At 41.4% G+C, this 18,689-nt stretch overlaps 1 protein-coding gene and 1 long non-coding RNA gene across 2 annotated transcripts in view; both read right to left on the reverse strand.

Moving 5' to 3' along the window:
* NEURL1B (neuralized E3 ubiquitin protein ligase 1B) overlaps positions 1–18,689 on the reverse strand; it is a 327,198-nt gene that overhangs the window by 147,030 nt on the left and 161,479 nt on the right. The gene's annotated exons all lie outside the window — the stretch shown is intronic.
* LOC133380169 (uncharacterized) lies at positions 1,157–10,156 on the reverse strand. Its single transcript, XR_009761376.1, has 2 exons — positions 10,086–10,156; positions 1,157–1,267 (listed from the first exon to the last, which is right to left on the reverse strand). It is a non-coding gene; the product is annotated as an uncharacterized LOC133380169 (long non-coding RNA).

Raw genomic sequence — 18,689 nt, forward strand, 5'->3', positions numbered from 1 at the left:
TGGGCTTTCCAAGCATTGCCTCATATTTTTCATGACAAAAAGTCCACCTTTAAGAAACAAAGAGGAAATTCAGTCTATCCCAGTCTTAGATCTCTTACTGACTTTATCAGCCCAAATAAAAACTCAGCCAGTGTTGAAGAGGCAGATGGTTCATTAGAACCATGGTCACATTTACTTTGTAAAAGCCACCATAGAAGAATACCATACTTGACTATAAAGCATGTTGAAATGCTCCTGATCCATCTAATGTTTCCTGCTGTTAATCAGCTCTTCATGTTCCTAGACGAAATCACGGCCATTTACCATCCCAGTAAGCATCCTCCCCAAATAATATCCTTCTCACATGAAACTTCCTCTCAGTGCTGGGGACCTGAAATTGGCTCCCACAAGAATTTCTTCAGACTACAGCTTCAAATAATCACATATTCAGTACAGCACTGAAAAGGAAAACACCTTTATAGTGTTAGAATCAAAGCATATTCATACAATAATTTTCACTATGCTGCAGTCCCCATGTATTTTTCGTATTAAATCAGTCTTGTGAATGTGTTGACAAATTCAGATTGTGATTCACCATGTCTCAGGCTAACAATTTAGCTAACCTGGATATTATCCTTATCCTAGAAACCATAAATTTAGCAAACATTAAGGATGTTAATGATCTGTATATATGGTAAAGCAAAGCATTCACATCACAAGACTGCTTTTATATGCCAACATCCACTGGGCAGGGGGGACTTGTGATGACCCCCAGCACATTAGTGAGAATTGATGCTTGGTCTTGAAAAGCTTAAGAATGGTTAAAAAAAGAAAACAAAAAGAAATGTTAATGTATGATAATGCAGAGAGATTTGTCCACTATCCAACACAAAGGTGCTCAGGTGCACTTAAGCCCATATTTTTCAGTAGGCACAAAGGTGTGTGAATGCAAGCTGAACATGTGAAGACAGGGTACTTGTATCCTTTACAGAAAACAGACTCCATAAAGCATACACTGGCTGCTTTGATATGTGGTAAGCATTTCAGATAGAAATGAGGTCAAAGGGGGAAGATCACAGATGCTGCCAGGCTTATGATTTCTAGGTATCCAAGAATAGCCCGCTTCTGCTCCCAAGATCATCAAAATGACAAATGGTAAAGAAAAGGGAAACCAAAGTGGGGTAACAATATTATAACTTTTAAAAGTATTAAACAGTTCAATTGCTCTGGAGAAGAAAAAAGATGTCAATTTGTTTTATGCTTCCACTGCATCTCAGAATGAAGAGATCTGTAAAAACAAAAAGACAGAAGGTACATACAGATGACCAAATTATCACTCATGTGCAACCCATGTGTGTTAAAATTCCTGTTATCACTTAGCAGGATGATAACATTGCACTGTATAATTATAGTCCTGCTGTGACAGCTGCTTTTTCTTATGTTTAGCACTTAAATATCAGAACATATGAAGAGCCCTGCTAGATCAGGTCAAAGGCCCATGTAGTCCGACATCATGTTCTCACACTGGCCAACTAGATGCCTCTGGGAAACCTGAAAGCAGGATCTGAGTGCAAAGGCGCTCTCCCCACCTTTGTGATTCCCAGCAACTGGTATTCAGAGACATACTGTTCCCAACAGTGAAGGAAGAACACTTTCACCACCCTGTAAGATCACCTTTATCTGGGGGGGGGGACTGAGGCTTTGAGCACACTAGTTGCCTACAGCAAAGTATTTCCATTGGCCACGGGTTCAGAGGAGGGCAACAAAGGTGATCAGGGGACTGGAAACAAAGCCCTATGAGGAGAGACTGAAAGAACTGGGCATGTTTAGCCTGGAGAAGAGAAGACTGAGAGGAGATATGACAGCACTCTTCAAGTACATGAAAAGTTGTCACATAGAGGAGGGCTGGGATCTCTTCTCGATCGTTCCAGAGTGCAAGACACGGAATAATGGGCTCAAGTTGCAGGAAGCCAGATTTCGCCTGTACATCAGGAAAAACTTCCTAACTGTTAGAGCCATATGACAACAGAACCAATTACCTAGAGAGGGAGTGGGCTCTCCGACACTGGAGGCATTCAAGAGGCAGCTGGACAGCCATCTGTTGGGAATGCTTTGATTTGGATTCCTGCATTGAGCAGGGGGTTGGACTTGATGGCCTTGTAGGCCCCAACTCTACTATTCTATGATTCTATGATCTACCGATCAGTTGCGAAATCTGTCTGAAGGAAATATTTAAAAAATGCACTCGTGCTGACCTCACCAGGTTTTACAGTAAAGAAGGGTGGTGTTTGACTAGCATTGTTTGCCCCCATTTTCAGAAAAAAGTAGACACACACTGGAACAAGTAGTATGTCTCTATTTAGAGACTATGCTGATTATCCTTGATCTCTCAGTTCTTTTGATACCAGATGTTTATTATTATTATTATTATTATAGCCCACCAGCCTATTGCTGAACTTCACATCCCCAATAAAGATTCCCCAGCTGAACACAGCAACCAAACTGCCGTGTAGGGAGAGAGGAGGCCTCTCAGATAACCAGGCCCTGAGCTGTATAAGGCTGTGTCTGTTAATACCATAACCTTAAACTTGGCCCAATAGCATATTGGTAACTGCTTCAACAAAGGTGTCACATTATGCTAGTAGGTTCCCCCTCAGAGCGACCTAGCATGTGTATTTTGCAGCAGCTGCAGCTTTTGAACCAAACCTAAGGGTAGCCCCACATACAGTGGCTTGCAATTGTTAAGCCACTACATTACCGGTGCATAAATTACAGTGGCCCAGTTATTCCTAACCAGGAAAGATTGTAGCTGGTGCACCAGCTGGTTACAGACACTCCTAGCCCCGAGGCCACTTGTACTTCCAAGTGACAGGGATGATCTAGGAGCACCTCCAAAATATTTTGGTAGATGATATGTGTTTCATACAAATAATTTAATAATAATTTAAATCACCGTTTGAGAAGGAAAAAAACATAAAATTGTTTAGTTCCCTCTCACAACACACCAAATCTTCTTTCTATTTGAAGGCTCGTTTGTACACTTGCTCTTTGCCACCAGAAAAAAAATGAAATGACAAAACACCAAACTGATAATTAGCAATGTTCTTGTTACATGAGCACATTACTGAAGGCCTTTAATTATGAGGCAGGTCCCTCTGCTCCACTTATTTCCTCCCAGGATAAGAAAGAGCTCCAATTATTTAAAACACCTCTCTATTTAGCTAGCTTGTGCTTCTTTCAGCTCAGCATCTTCAGTATGCATGGAGGTACTTTTTATTACACAATGCAATACAAAACATGTATGCCTGTGAATATATGTTTACAGGATGAAATATGCTATATCTTCTTATGCTGTGTTCTTATGCTACAGGAAATAAGGTGCTTATTCTAAGCAGATTAGAAGCAAATATCAAGAATCACGTATAAGCTTGAAAGAACGGCAACGGTTGCTAGCTAAATTTATTTTGAGGCACTTCCAGACTGTTGCTATTTTGCAGCTGGGAATCAACAGCACATCAGCAAATTCAGGTTGTGCAGTTTAAGTGGATTTGGAGCTCTTAAGGAAACAAACCCGCTTCCGGGGGCGGGTAATGACTTTTTGAGGTAAGGAAAATGACCAGAAATGAACTGGGAAGTTTAGGGTAACAATTGCTTGATGCAACATCAATAAACCTTTTCTGCAAATAAATCAGGACCAATGCTTAATAAATAGATAATATGGAAGCAACCTTTAGTAGATGAGATCTACAACCAGAGGAAGTGCCTACACAAGGTCTTTAACTCAGACTCAAAGCTGAATAGGTTATTAGGCCAGCAACTTCATTTTGAGTTTTTAGATTCATATATCAAATTCAAAGTGAAACTGGAAAGTTAGAAACACATTCTTAAGTCATAAGAAGAATCACTATAAATGCAAATGGAATGAAGATCTGAATACGGAATTGAATATATAAACTTAGTATCATGTTCACATGATTATACATGATATCTCTTTATGACTGGATCTTAAAAAGGCACAACATAAAGTGATATACTGCTGACATTTGGTTCCTGCCAATTTAAAAAAAATGTATAGAACTGCAATCCTATACACACTTACCTGGGAGGAAATCCCATCAAAGAGACTTATTTTGAGTAGAGATACATAGAATTTCTGCAGATTAACCACACTGTTTTGCTGGAAATTTTAATATTTTGTATTCTGTGATAATTAAAAATTAGGAATCATCCAGGTTATATATGAAATGACTGACCCAAACATGATATTTGAAAGACTGTATGCCATTCAGAGACAAAATTTCAGGGACAATTTTATTTGAAGGTACAAAAACTGCCTGGGCCAATTTTCAGGAGCTTCAAAGCACCAGAGTGGCTTGTGAAACCCTGGGAGACAAACAGTGGCAGTGGAAAAACTGATAACATGATTCCTATGAGAGTTGAGTTTAATTGAAAAACTCAGGGAAAGACAGTTACAGGATTTTTGTATTACTTTTGGGATGACAACAGAATGCTGTTCTTTTGGCATACCATGTTTTTACCGTTTTGAAAGCTTACTTCATAGTGTTGTTTTCCTTCATTCGCAATAAAAACACTTGTCCCCATTCACATAAAAGAAAATCTATAGCAATAGGTGCTATAGCACATGTAATTGTATTCCACAGAGCAATCACAATCAATGTGCTATGTAGGGAAGAATCATGTTTTTCCAGGCATAAAATACTGCGGTGGTAACCCTACTACAGATGTATAAGAACCTAATAGGAAGATGTACGGACCACAGGCATCCAATAGATACAGGTGTGTGTTCATAACAGGATGCCTCAGGACACAGTCCTGTTACTTTTTTTTACAGGCAGCCCCCTCCCAGAGTCCCTCTGACTCTACAGCCAATCAAGCTGCGCAATTCCCAAGTGCAAAGCGTGCACATTTCCTGGTTACCTTGGGAAAGATGGGCTACTGTTGTTGTTACGACAGAGTTATGAGGACCTGAGACATAGAAATTTACACAGAGAAGGTGGACAGCCAAGCCCAGGTACTTATTTTCTTATGATTACTGCAAGCTCAGGCTGCCAGCCAGCAGCAAGCTTTGGGGAAGTGATTAGGGCTTGCTTTTTAAAAAATTGTGAAGGTAAGTATGGAGCAGTGGATGGGTCCCTGCATGCTGAAGATGCTGTTGTTTGCCAGCAAGTGCTTCTTTTCCTTTGCCCCAGGGAGGAGTTTTCTGAAGGGGGAGTTGTTCAGAGAGAGAGAGAGAGAGAGAGAGAGAGAGAGATTTTGTTCAATGGGGACTTACTCCTAAGTAAATGTGCCTTGGATGGCAGCCTTACAGTCCATTCCTATGCATGCTTACTCAGAAATAAGTCCCATGTGTTCAGTGGGGCTTACTACCAGGTAAGCGTGAATCACAACTATAGGAAGATCATCAGAAAACTCTGACAATGTAAATGAAATCCCATGTGACTGATCTTTCTTTGGGAGGGGAGCTCCACAGTGATGTGCACTAGAGGCTTTGTTGGAGGAGCTGCAGCAGGACAAGCTGTAAGGGCTGCCTTGCATTGTGGGCTGGGCAGGGGTCACGTATCCATCATTTTCTTCTCAAAATCATGTGCTAGCTGGCAAAGTTTTTTTTTAGTGGCATGAATTATTCCTTATTATTTCTCACTTACTGTAGCCCACAAGTGTGGCATCTCACATCTACATTTATTTTGTTTGGAGCCAGACCTTGAATTAGTTGAACTTAATTCCTGCTGAGATTAATTAAATTCAACTAACTTACTCTGGCCACAATCAATTATTTCTACAGCACTTTCCCAGGTAAAAAAAGGGGTTTCATGTTATTATTTCCATAATAGCCCATGAGGTAGTTCCGACTGGCTCCCTTGGCTCTGCCTAGTGAGCTTTGTGGTAATTTTATAGTGAGCTATCCAAGTTCAGCACCTTTCCCATTGCAATTTGTTGAGCCATTCTGAATTTTGATAAGATCTTTGCCAATTCGTGCTTTTCTTAAGTTGTCTACATAGCAAGCATTGCTGGTAGAGAATTAGCCAAAAGGGGAGGGGAGAAGCCAGATTCCCATGCCAACAAACATACAAAAATGTAATTCTCCATCTTTGGAGATGTAGCCCTGATTGCAGGTGTTGCCACCACTCACCATATGCTCAGAGGCACATGTTACCACATTCTTCAAAGCTACTCTGAATACCGCTTACCATGAAAACCCTATTCATAAGGTAGCCATAAGTTGGGATCGACTTGAAGGCAGTTCGTTTCCATTTACACAGGAAGTGGACTGGATTGTGAATTGTGTTTGCATTTTGACAAATTTGTTAGGCAGTACAATATCTCAGAGAGGTGGTCAGGTCTCCTGCTCCCCTGGTACATTCACTATAGTGACCCAATTTCCCTGCTTTTTCAAGTTTGAAGGAAATATCTGTTGGCTATAGGCATGTTCTGAAACTGCAAGGGGTTTTTTGCCTATTAGTGAATTTCTCTGCTTTTTAATCCGGGAGGTAAGAAATGGGATCCTGTGCAAATTTGCCAAGAATGGATTGATCATTTGCTTGCTTATTGAGTTCAATGGCATTTACTCCTCTGTAATCATGCTTATCATAGGTGAAACTGACCACGAGGGAGGAAGAGAAAAGGGAGGGAGGGCTGGAGTAGGCAAGGAAGGAGGAAGAAGAGGGGAGGGGAGAGGAGAAGGGAAGGGGAAAGGCAGGTCTGATCATTTGCATGCTTATTGAGTGAAATGGGATTTACTCCCATGCGATCATGCTTAGCATAGGTGAAACTAACCATGGGGAGAGGGGGGTAGGAGAGAGGAGAGAAGGGGAGGGGATTGGGGGGAAGGAGGAAGAAGGAAGGGGAGGGGCAAGAGGGAGGAGGAGGGAAGGGGAGGTTTGATCATGTGCATGCTTTTTTAGTTCAGTGGGATTTATTCCTGTACAATCATGCTTAGGATAGGTGAAACAGACCTGGGGGAGGGGCAGGGAGAAGAGGTAAGAGGGAGGGGAGGAGATTGGGCAGGTGGGCACTAGGCAAAGGGAAAGCCCCTTTCCTTTCCAAAATGAAAACATTGTGAATGGTATCATTCTTTTTCAGGGTTTCCCCCACCTTTTTATTCTACAGCAGGCATGTGTAATCTCCCACCCAAATTTAAACCAAACCTGTCCCTGGCCACACCAGACCTTTAATTCACATTAGACAGTCATGGCTGAGAGTTGCTAGGAGATGCCCTATTCCATTCACAGAGCTACAATCCCCAGAAGAGGGTCTGACTGTTCAACCATTCTGGCCAATGGAGCTCTGTCAGGGGAATAGGAGTCTCCTAACAGCTATCAGCACCCTTCACAAACACTTCCCAGGATTCTTTGAGGGAAGCCAGGCCTGTCTAAAGTGAAATAAATGTCTGGCGTGGGTGTAGCCCGATTAGTCAAGACAAACAGCTGTGAGTCTAGTTTTTAGAACACTGACAGTTGATACTTACTGAGCATGCCCGGTGCTATAATAGACTTCAATGTTAAATTTCTTAAATTAATTAAAAATCAGCCAGGCATTTTTTTAACTTTTAAACTGCAGAAGCTGAAGATCAGAGTATGGGGCAAGGTCAGTAATAGGATTACAGGTACTCTGTGATCATGGCTGATTTTTAATTAATTTCAACAGATTATGAGAACTTTGACAGAAAAAAGGCCAAAAGGGGTCTGGATTTTTTCCTCCCATTTTGCACTTTGAACTCTTCATTCTCTCTAAGTGTTTTGTGTATCGCCATGAAAACTTAGAGGGTTGTTAAGCAAATGTTTCTGAGTTCAGGACTATAAGTATTGTAAAGTTTTGATTTGAAATGAGCTTATGAGAAGCAGCAGAATGGCATGGGGGTATTTTCAATTTAACATTGTGGAATGCAAAAAATCTATGCTGGCTATAGTATACAGCCACTCTCATGGTTGTATATATATCTATTTTTTAATTTAAAAAAGTCAGTACATTGTAGTGTCAGCAGTTCGCATCCCTGGAAACTCTGTCCTCATCCTTTGTCTCCTGTCAATAAAGTTAACACATCACCTGTTCAAAGGCATAAAAAGAGCAAGGACCAATGCCTCCTATGCAATTTCTACTTGATGCTAATTATGCTTCTGCAGGTGTAAACAAGGTAACATGCCTCATGAATAAGGCCACCTTCATTCCTTTGGATATCCTGCTAGCACAGTCTATTGAGTGGGGAGGGGTGTATTAAGGCTGATATTTGCACGACTACCAAGATTTCATATTTCTTAGTCACATCAGATTGCCTATGGGGACTCCAAAGTATCTGGATGACCCAATGAGGTCACTAATTCTCATCTCATAATAGCAAGGAGTGGCTGTGCGATTCTGAAATCGTGTAACTAGCTGGGTTTTCAACAGAAAATCTATTTTGGGACATGGGTGGAGGACTCCTTAACCTTCACTCTGGGAAAGAATTATTGCAGATGATCTCACTCAGTGGCTATCAGTGTCTGAGGCTGCAAGATACCTTACGCTCTTGGACTTCTGATCAGTCAGGCATCTGCCATGCTAGCTAATTAAAGAAGCAGAGTCTCTACACTTTCTTCTCCTGTTTCTTATTATTGCTGTCTGTTCCAGAGAGGGTAGTTGGTGCATGATCAACCTTGTGGGCTGATGCTTATTTGTAAGCTAAGATGACAGAAACACTCAGAAGAGGTGGGGAGGATTAAAACACTTTTAGCTAGGGAATTTCAATACATGGGATGGGTGAGTGCAAGTGTCCAAGATTATATTTGTGAGACATGAAATGATGAAAAGCAACAGATTCTTCTGAGGAAGGGCCAGACTAGGTACAACGGTCATTTGTAGGAAATATGTTGTTGTCTATCATGGCGATACTTAGGAAGTCGAAGCACCCCCCATCTCTCTCTCTGCTATTCATTGCTAGTTAAGCATTGGTTGAGACTGATTACCACACAGTTCTGGAGGTCAGAACTGAAGCCCAGGCCAATTTTGATGTATAATGACAGTTGTTTTTGCAATTTATTACTTTCTTATCCAAACAATGATTATTTGGTGTCTTCTTCCCCATGACAACCAAGGACTTGTGTGTCTGTTGGTGTGGGTGTGCATGAGTGCTCCTATAAAATGACTAAATAGAATTCCTAAATGAACTAGTCAGGTAGACTAACCAGTACCTGGTTAAATTCCTGTGTAAGCTCTTAAGATTACGTAGCCATTAAAGACATTAGATTAGAGGATGCTCTAAATTTATCTCTGGTAGGTTCCAGAGAAAAGGTGGTGAAAAACAACCTTTGCCCTCTGTCAGATATGCTGAGTTCACCCATTTGTAGATTTCCAGCCCGTAGGTAGGAAGCAGAAGGCAGATGAATTCAACTGAAAAGACATAGTAAAGGTTCACCTCTACTGCATCCCTCTATATGCAATGTGGAACTAACCCAAAGAAACCCTCCATGGCTCTTTGCTGTAGCTTCTGATCAGTTCAAATCATAGAGCCTCTGTGATGCTAACGTTATCCCCAGTGTGTTAACAAGACATTAAAATGAGGGATGAGAAATGTTCTAAGATATTTTGTTCACTTACCTTGACCCTTCTTCTAGGAGCGAACTATTTGTATCTAACTCTGTTAAACAGTATGTTGAGTTTAAGAAATCACAAATGCTCTTTCAACTAGTAATCTTAAATGTTTTAATAAATCATAGAATCACAGAGTTGGAAGGGGCCTATAAGGCCATCGAGTCCAACACCCTGATCAACACAGGAATCCAAATTAAAGCATGCCTGACAGGTCCAGCTGCCTCTTGAAGGCCTCCAGTGTTGGAGAGCCCACCACCTCCCTAGGGAATTGGTTCCACTGTCATACCACTCTAACAGTAGAAGGTTTTTCCTGATGTTCAGCCAAAATCTGACTTCCTGCAACTTAAACCCATTATTCCGTGTCCTGCACTCTGGGATGATTGAGAAGAGATCCTCCCCCGCTCCAATTAATCATATGGTCATTGAATTCTGATTGCACATACAAATATACCCCATAACAACAACAGTGTGGTTTTATGGTACATAGAATTACCCCATAACAAGAAGTATGTTTTCATAACCTGGTTTGAACATAACCTGATGTCCTCCAGATGTGTTCTCCATACTGGCTGGGGCTCATGAAGTGGTAGTCCAAGCACCTGCAGGGCACCAAGTTGGTGAAGGCTGAACTACACCAAGGGGACAAAGCTTCCAATCTTGTCCACTATGCCCACCAAAACTCATAAAACATTTCTACCTTGGCCTCCCTCAGCTCCCTTCTCTCTTTGCAGTAGATGTGAATGAATGACTATATGAATGAATGAATGCTAGTTTACAAGGGACAGAAAAATATGGAAAGACTGCAAATTCAATGCCTGGATGTATTTTATGTTAGACTGTATACAAGCAGGGGTGTCAATGTGTGCCCTGAAATAAAAAAACACGTTCTGGCTAAATTCTAGCCCACTACCAACAGATGCAGACCTTTGTTCTCCCACCCATACCAGGAGTTAGAAATAGTCAAATTGCTCAGATCATGTGCACCATGGCTCCTGCCTCCATCTGCATACTACATGGGCACATGGCCTGCTGTCAGTTCGAGCCTTAGGATAGATTGTTACAGCTGACATGCCAGTAACAGCTGACACACATTGCTCAGGGTGTGCCAGGAACAATGCTGATATGGCCTCTGGGTGAAAACATGTTGAGCACAACTGATGTAAGTCACACTTTACCCCTACTTTGATGCTGTCTTAGCAGCAGGGAGATATTCACTGCAACCTTATACATATTTATGGGAAGTCCCACTTTGTTCATTGGGGCTTACCTCCCTAGTGTGTTTGGGATTGCAAACTAAATGTGAAAAATGGTTTATGATATCACAACACTGGTTGAATAGGAGAGGGACAAATCCAAACAGTGATACCAGAAAACTCCTTTCCTTTTCTGTCCCCAGTGTTTTTAGGCCTCAGTTGCCCATAATTCTCTCATAGAAACTGTGGGACTGTTCATCTTTTTAGGCAGGAAGAACAGTGGCAAATACTGAGGTTGTTGTGTGTGTTTTAAGAAACATTTTTAAAAATCAGCCCAAGAAATTGGGGCTTCATCATTGGGTGAGGAAGGGGAAAAAGTTCTGCATGTTCTATTTTCCACATCTCAGTCATTTCCTTAAATGGTTATTTGCCCTGCTTGAAAAACTATATTCAGCAAACAGCAACCAGGGTCAGGGACAGTTTAGATAAATCTACCTTCTCTTATAATTGTTGCCCTAATCCAATCCCCACACCAGCCCCATTGCATTACATTTCATCTACTTAGGTGTGGGACAAGGATGTGAACCTGGGTCTCTCACATCCAAACAAAACACATCCACCTCCAAATAGTTTCACAGGAAGAGTCTAAGGACATCAACCCTTTGTCTCCACAAGACATTTGGTAATATCCCAATATTTGGACTCCAGCTAGGAATTTTTAGATGAAGTGTGGTAGCAGCCACATGGGCTAGGAAAGAATAAACATGGTGTTGTCTTTTATCTGAATGGGTTTGTTTGCTTTCAGAAACTTTGAATTACACAGAACACTGGTGGAAGAGAGCAGAAATATACAGTGGTCTTATCAAATCACCTTTGAAATTATAGAAATCAACAGATAGGCATTCATGCCCTTCCCCATCATTTTTCTAGGGCTGTTAGGTAGTTTAGAATCTTGGCATAAACAAAACTAAAAGACTCAATGTCCCCTAACAACAATCAACATATCCCCCCATTGACTAAACGAAGACTATCTACAGATCTCTAGCAGGGTCCGCCACATGTGATCTTTTTCCTCTACAGCAGAGATAGTCAACGAGGTCTAGATGCTGTTGGACTCTACAGCCCCAGCCAGCATGGCCAATGTTTAAGGATGATGAGAGTAGTGGTCCAGTAACATCTGGAGGACACTAGGTTGGCTTCCCTTGCTCTAAAGTTTCAAGACTGAAGTAACAATGAAAGCTATTTTACTTCTTTGTATTAATGGAGATCTATTTTTATAGATTTTTTTTAAAAATAAAATAGATCTTAGAAATGAAATACTTCTTCCTCTCTTGCCAGATTTTGTTTCTGTATTCCAGAAAAGTGCAGGATTCTCTTGCTTCCTGCCCTTATGATAACCAGTCAAAACACTCTGTGCTGTATTTGTTTTCTTACATCACCAATTAGTTCTCCACAGCTCTAGAAGCATGATTTCTTAATTAGCGTTGCCACCCTCTGCTGGCTAGCTCAACAAGAGCTGGGGGGAAAAACACTGTAGGGTCACAGACACAAATGGAATGATTTGCCCGTTCTCCTGCTCAGTGACACCAGATGGGATTTGCCTCTGTTTATAAGCCAGACTGTTCATGACCAGGAGTTTCTAAAGTTCTGCCTTTCACTGTCACCCACATTGGGTGATAAGAATTTTGTAATCAGGATTCAGCTGCTTCTGCTCGTGGTAGTCAGAAAAAAGGCACAATGGGAGTTCACCTCGGCCTTCCTGCCTCCCACTGCAGCTCCTTATCCTGCTGTGCTTCTAGAGCACCTCATTTGACTTTTGTCCGTACAGTAAGAAATGACACAGAAACACACAGAAAGGGACATGTGCCAATGAGAACCAAGGCATCATTTTACCTGACAGGTTCCACATTTTTCATAGTATGCAACACAACCTCTGGCATTCTTCATACCAGATCTTAGGGCTCATACAGTTTAATGTCCTATATGGCATAGGATCCTGATACCTGAATGAGGGCCTCTTCCCATATTCATATCTTAAGATCTTCTGCAGAGGCCCTGCTTTTAGCTCCCTCTTTGGTTTTGTTTAGCTATTTGTTTTAAAAATTTCTATATCACCTTTCATCAGTGATTCCAGTGGTGTTTAGGATTGGGCTCTACAAGGTTTGTTTTATTGTTTTATGCCATTATTTGTATTATTTTAAATTGTTTTTTAGTATTTTAAGTGTCTGTTTCATGGTTTTAAGGTTGCATATAGTTTAATTGTATTTTAATTGTATGTTTTTGTATGCTTTTAACTATCTGTAGTTTTATTTGTAAGCCACCCTGAGTTCCAGTTTCATTCACTCATTCATTCATTCCAGGGAAGGTCACAGCAAAAAGTCAGCACATTAAAATATGGCACAAAAAAAGAAGTTGGCCAGTTCTACTAAAAGCTCAGCATTAGTATCAGCAAATGCCTGTGTGAATAAAAAGGTCTATAGTATGCATCAAAAATATATCAAAGTCAGACCTTGCATATGTTAGAGGGGAGCTAGTTTCACAAACTGAGTGCCATGATGAAAAAAGGCCTTGCCCCCTGACTTTTGCAAGATGGATTTCAGCAGGTTGTGGCAAAGATCTCAACATATAGGCTGGTCTATTATGTTTCTACAAGGGAGGACCTTCTCAGATGTGGCACCCCAGCTTTGGAATTCCTTTCCCAAAGAGGCTTGCCTGCAGCAGACACTACAAGCTCTTTGCCACCAGGTGAAGACCTTTTATTTGTCCAATTTGAGCATTTCTTTTAGAATTAGTTAGATGGTTTTCTTTGTTCTTTAGTTGTTTGCATTTTAATCTGTTGTCTCATATTTTGTTATGTTTATTTACAGGTTTTATATTGTTTTGATATGTTATGTGTAAATTAGTTTCTGTTCAAACTTCTCCACAGTGCCCTGGAATCTCTTGATGAAGAGCAGTTAACAAATAATTTTAAGGAACCACTTCTATTGAATTTTTCCAGGTTTTTCCTCAGTCTTTTACTAAAAACTCACAAAATAGGAGGGGGGAAGGAGAAAGAAGCTGGCACTACTTCTGAATCCTTATGGCTGCCTATCCTGGTATCTGAGAAGATAAAATGGTCCATTTGGACACCTGTGCTTTCATCAACCACACTGAGAAACTCAGCTGGATGTAAGAATGTTACAACTTCCCTTTCCCTTATATATGCATTTAGCGCTGTAATTCTATCTGACGGAGTATCCACCTAATCCAACCTGGCAATCAGCTGATGTCCTGAAGCATCAATACTTAAAAAATAATTATCTAATGTCAGTGGGGTTGTCTGGGTGCACTGTAGACAATGCCCAGCGTTTTTGAATGAATTATGTTAAGCTTCTGTGCTTCAACAAAACCCTTTTAAAATGAATGTTGGCAAGTTAATTGCCATGATTTCCTTTTACTTGCTAGAAATGTATTAACTTTTAATTATATCAATACCTTCTTGGTTTTTATGTCATCAGAAAGGCATGCCATGTAGTTGGCCTTTGCAGAGTCATTAAGTATTGTATTTCAGTTGACAAGACCGGCTAACACTCTTGAGGTGGGGTTGTGGTCATATTTTATACAGTACAGAACTGGAGTTTTTGCTGTAATACACTGTATAACAGGGATGGACAGAAGGTAGAGCAGGATCTACAGATAGATTTGGGTGATCTAGAGTAGATCAGCAAAGGTTTCTGGCTCCCTTGTTTTTAACAATGGCAATAACCAAACAACTTTTCCAATCTAAATTAGGTTGCTGAAATGAAGAAAGCTGATAAGACTTTTACGTTAAAAGGACTGTGAACTCAATTCAGTTCTGGTACAGAAAACAAATTTCAAGGCTCAGAACATGCTCAGAGACATCCTTCTCTTTATTTCTAATTAGGTGTCTTCTACAACTGGCTCTGCTTGGTAGATCTTAGGGTTCTAGAAGTCAGCTCACTTCTGCTTCATAACATATGGGTATGCTGTATGATATAGGAAGTATCTCTGTTCTGTACCATACAAAATATAACCATGACACACTAGGAACCTTCAAGTCCATGAGACCTTCCCACTCTATTTATCCATAATCCCCTTGCAAATATTTACTTTTGCATTCATGGGACGACTAGTCTCTCAATAACTTTTTAAAAAAGAGTTAAGGATAGTTTTGGCCCACACTAGCTATAAATGTATATGCAGAGAAATAAAGCAATGGTGCGTACTATAAATTAACTTTGGTAAAGCTTCAGATAGATTTGACCCATATTGGCTATAGATATATATGCAGAGAAATAAAGGAAGAGTGCATACAATAAATTAACTTTGGTAAAGCTTGAAATCCATCATGACTGGCTATGGCCACTGACATCTCACTGCCTGAAGATCAAAATCCAGAAGATGCGGAGGATCCAATTAGGGATTTCCCCCGTTCCTTTTTTTTCCTTCAAAGAAGTGATGGGGACCCAAATGAAATTAACCGGGAATTAACCTTTTTGACCAAAGCCATTTCTTGACAATCACCTCCTTAAATCTGCTGTTTACATTGCAGAGAGAGTATTGCGGCAAACGCCCAAGGAAGAAAGGGTACATATCACTTGATGTTCTCTATGTTCTCTATGTGTCTCTGATTGCTCTCCACAGGTTGCTGACCTGCAGGTACAGAATTCATCCCACACCCTCTTCTGTACAGGTGAGAAAGAAGACCCATTGCAGGAGCAGCAGCAGTGACTAGCATGCTCCCAGCTGTTCTTCCACTGGGTTGTTGACCTGCTTGCTCCAGGAAGCAGGGCCAGCACCAGAGGGTAGCCAGGTCGGGCCTCGGCTGGGGGCCCCTGAAGGGCCCCTCCTTAGGGTGGGTGGGTAGCACTTCCTTCTGTGATCCATGGCAGTGTTGGCTCCAGTCCCTGCCACCGATCGCAGAGAGGGAGCTCCCAGGCACCCCCCTACTACCACGCAGGCCCATGACGGCCACCTGCATACCCCATCTACCTTTACCTTGAAGTAAATGCTGGACATGCTACGGGTGCATACCTGCCATCAACCAAGATGGCGGCTGAGGTTTCCCTAATGGGCTGCTGCCATCTTGATGGCAGGTATGCTCGCACATAGCACACATGCATGCCATCAACCAAGATGGCGGCGGAGGCATCAGTCCCTTTGGGAAGCCTCAGCGTGGTTGATGGCACGCATGCAGGTACAGCACGGGCAGCATTCACTTGAGGGGAAAGGTAGGTGGGGTGTGCAGGCTAGTGCCATGGTAGACTGGTGCCCAAGGGCCCTGGCATGCCTGGCGCTGGCCCTGCCAGGAAGCCTCCTCTACTCTTGGCAAGCTACATGAAAGACAATTACGCTACAGCTACAGTTGTTTCTAAGTTGGAGATGGTGATATATGGCAACACTGCACCCAATATCCTGCTTTCTGTCAAGCCACTGTCCAAGGCGCAGAAGAACTGCTGGGGTGAATGGTTAGCATCTCTGCACACATGCCTTTTCTTTTCAAGATCACTTCCATCTCAGATGCTGTGTAACAAAGACTTTAACATTGCCACATGTGTTATTTCTTTTACTTGGAGTTGTGATAGATAGGCATCCCTTACCCATCCTCTAGTTCAGGAGTAGCCAACGTGGTGCCCTCAAGATGTTATGTGCAATCAATGTAAATATGAGTATAGGATTACTCTCTTAGTTGTTTACAGCTTTCCCCATCCAATCCCGCAAATAGGTAACACTAAGGAGTAATGGAAAAAGTATTTTACACTTATAGGAAGATGGTTATTTAAAAGACTACACGAACAACAAAGAGTAAAGGTACTTTGTCCTGTGATTCATCTAGAGCTGGCAATGTGTCCTTCATTTCTCACATGAAGCACCTTATACCAAATCAGACACTCTGACTGGCAGATGAAACACAAGATCTCAGTCAGGGGTCATTTCTAGGCTCTCTTTCAGTTAGTGATGCCAGGAATCACCCTTGGAGTCTTCTGTGTGATAATAGTCCTATCACTGAGCTACGGCCCTTCCTCGCAGCACCTCCAAAATGTTCCTACTCTTTACAACAGTGCACATTAAATAATGTGGAAAGCCTGTAACCAATAGAATCTGTCCAAGCAGTGGCACTTAAAAAAAGAAGCAAACACCACATTATTATATTTACTTCTTATTTGCATATTTGACCTTGCACCTCAATTCATCCCCCATCTCAGCCATGAGCTCACCAGCTAACAGAGAGCAGCTTGCTTCTCCATATCAGTTTCCATGCCCCTTTAAGGATTTGAACCAGGTCAGCACATCCACTGTACCAAATTCCTCATCACTCCTTTAGCAGACAGGGATCTGAAACCCATCATGGGGCTTGCTAGAGTCTGCTAACATAAGCCAGAAACATTTTTTTTGGTCATTGTGACAGTTGTCCTGACTCATCTGTGTGCACGAGTATTATAAACAATCTTGCAAACTCAGGCTAGCCCTTGTACTTTTCCTAAGTTATGATGATCTTAGCTACTCCCAGGCAAAGCTGTTAATCACAGGGGCCGGATTCATGGCTCTTTTTATAGCTGAGATACTCAGATTATTCTTTTATAATTATGGATGGGTTTGACTGTAATTGTGCTCACAATTGTATAACAAAACAAGCTAGTTCAGAGACATGAGTCTGAAATTGTCACCGTTTTAGGACTATCAGTCTCTGTTCTTTTGCTGAAATATCACTACATTGGTGGTGTGTGTAACCTGTGTCTCTGTTGAAAATGGACTTATTATGGTAATTGGGAACTAATTTAAATTAGCCCTACACTAAAGATAACTGGAAGGATTTGTGATGTTTTCCCTGCCATGATTTTTCAGCGACTTTGTGACAAGAACAAGATTCACCTGGATCATATAACTATACCTTTAAAAAAAGGTTCAAGCTCATATTCAACTCCTTACTCATAGCACAATGAGCAGCCCTCTCAAGATCACATCATGAATCCAGAATTCCTCATTGAAATAAGTCTCCCTTATAAAACCTCCCTTTAGTGGAGAGCAGCAATAATGGAAAAGCATGGATTTTTATACTGCAGCACGTCTTTAGGTAGAGACACTCACTGTTTTGCCAGTTCCAGTGCATCTTCATCTCTCTTTTCTGAAAACAGGAGTACACAACCCTAGTCAAATCCCACCACGTTTTACTCTAAAACCTGATGGGATCAGCTTGAGTGTGTTTTTTTCCAATTCAGCTTCAAACAGATTTCACAACTGATCAGCAGATCAACCCGTTGCCCCTCCAAGTGTGGCCAATGGCTCACAGCCTTTATGTTGATGAAAGAGACATGTAATGCCAAGTATAATTCAGATCTTTGCTTCCATTAGAAATAATGTACAGATGTACATAATTTTGATGGTGAGTATGCTACAAAACCACCCTCACCACATTCTAGACAAAAATACAACCTTCCCCTGGATTCAGGGGAACCTGCTCTTCTGGTTTTCAGCAGAAGTCAGACTAGTGAAGCACAGATTGGCTGACCCTTGTGTAAATCATGAAGACACCCACTCAACTTTCAGAGCAGTTTAAAAAAGCATATGAAACAGATAAGCATAAAATTCATTTGAAAAACAAAAAGCAGACAATAGGGATGGGGGAGAATATCCTCTATTGGATTCAGCTGGAATACCTGGCACCAGATTCCAGCTGACTTCGATAGTTCGCCATTCTTTCAGACCGGCACCTATTTCTTGCTGTGGGCCGTGGCTATAATCGGCATGGATTTTGTGGCCACAGCTGCAAATTGGCAAGGATTTATTCTTTGAACTTTCCTCCCATTTTATGTTGAATTATTTTTTGTAATGCTCCATAAACAGCACGTTTCCATTAAGAAGCCAGCATTTCATGCCCTTGTGACCTTCGTCTCTAGTCAATCAACTGCTTGCCAAGCCCCGGGCATTGCT

This window comes from Rhineura floridana, chromosome 3 (assembly GCF_030035675.1).
Source record: "Rhineura floridana isolate rRhiFlo1 chromosome 3, rRhiFlo1.hap2, whole genome shotgun sequence".
NCBI classification, from domain to species: Eukaryota; Metazoa; Chordata; class Lepidosauria; order Squamata; family Rhineuridae; genus Rhineura; species Rhineura floridana.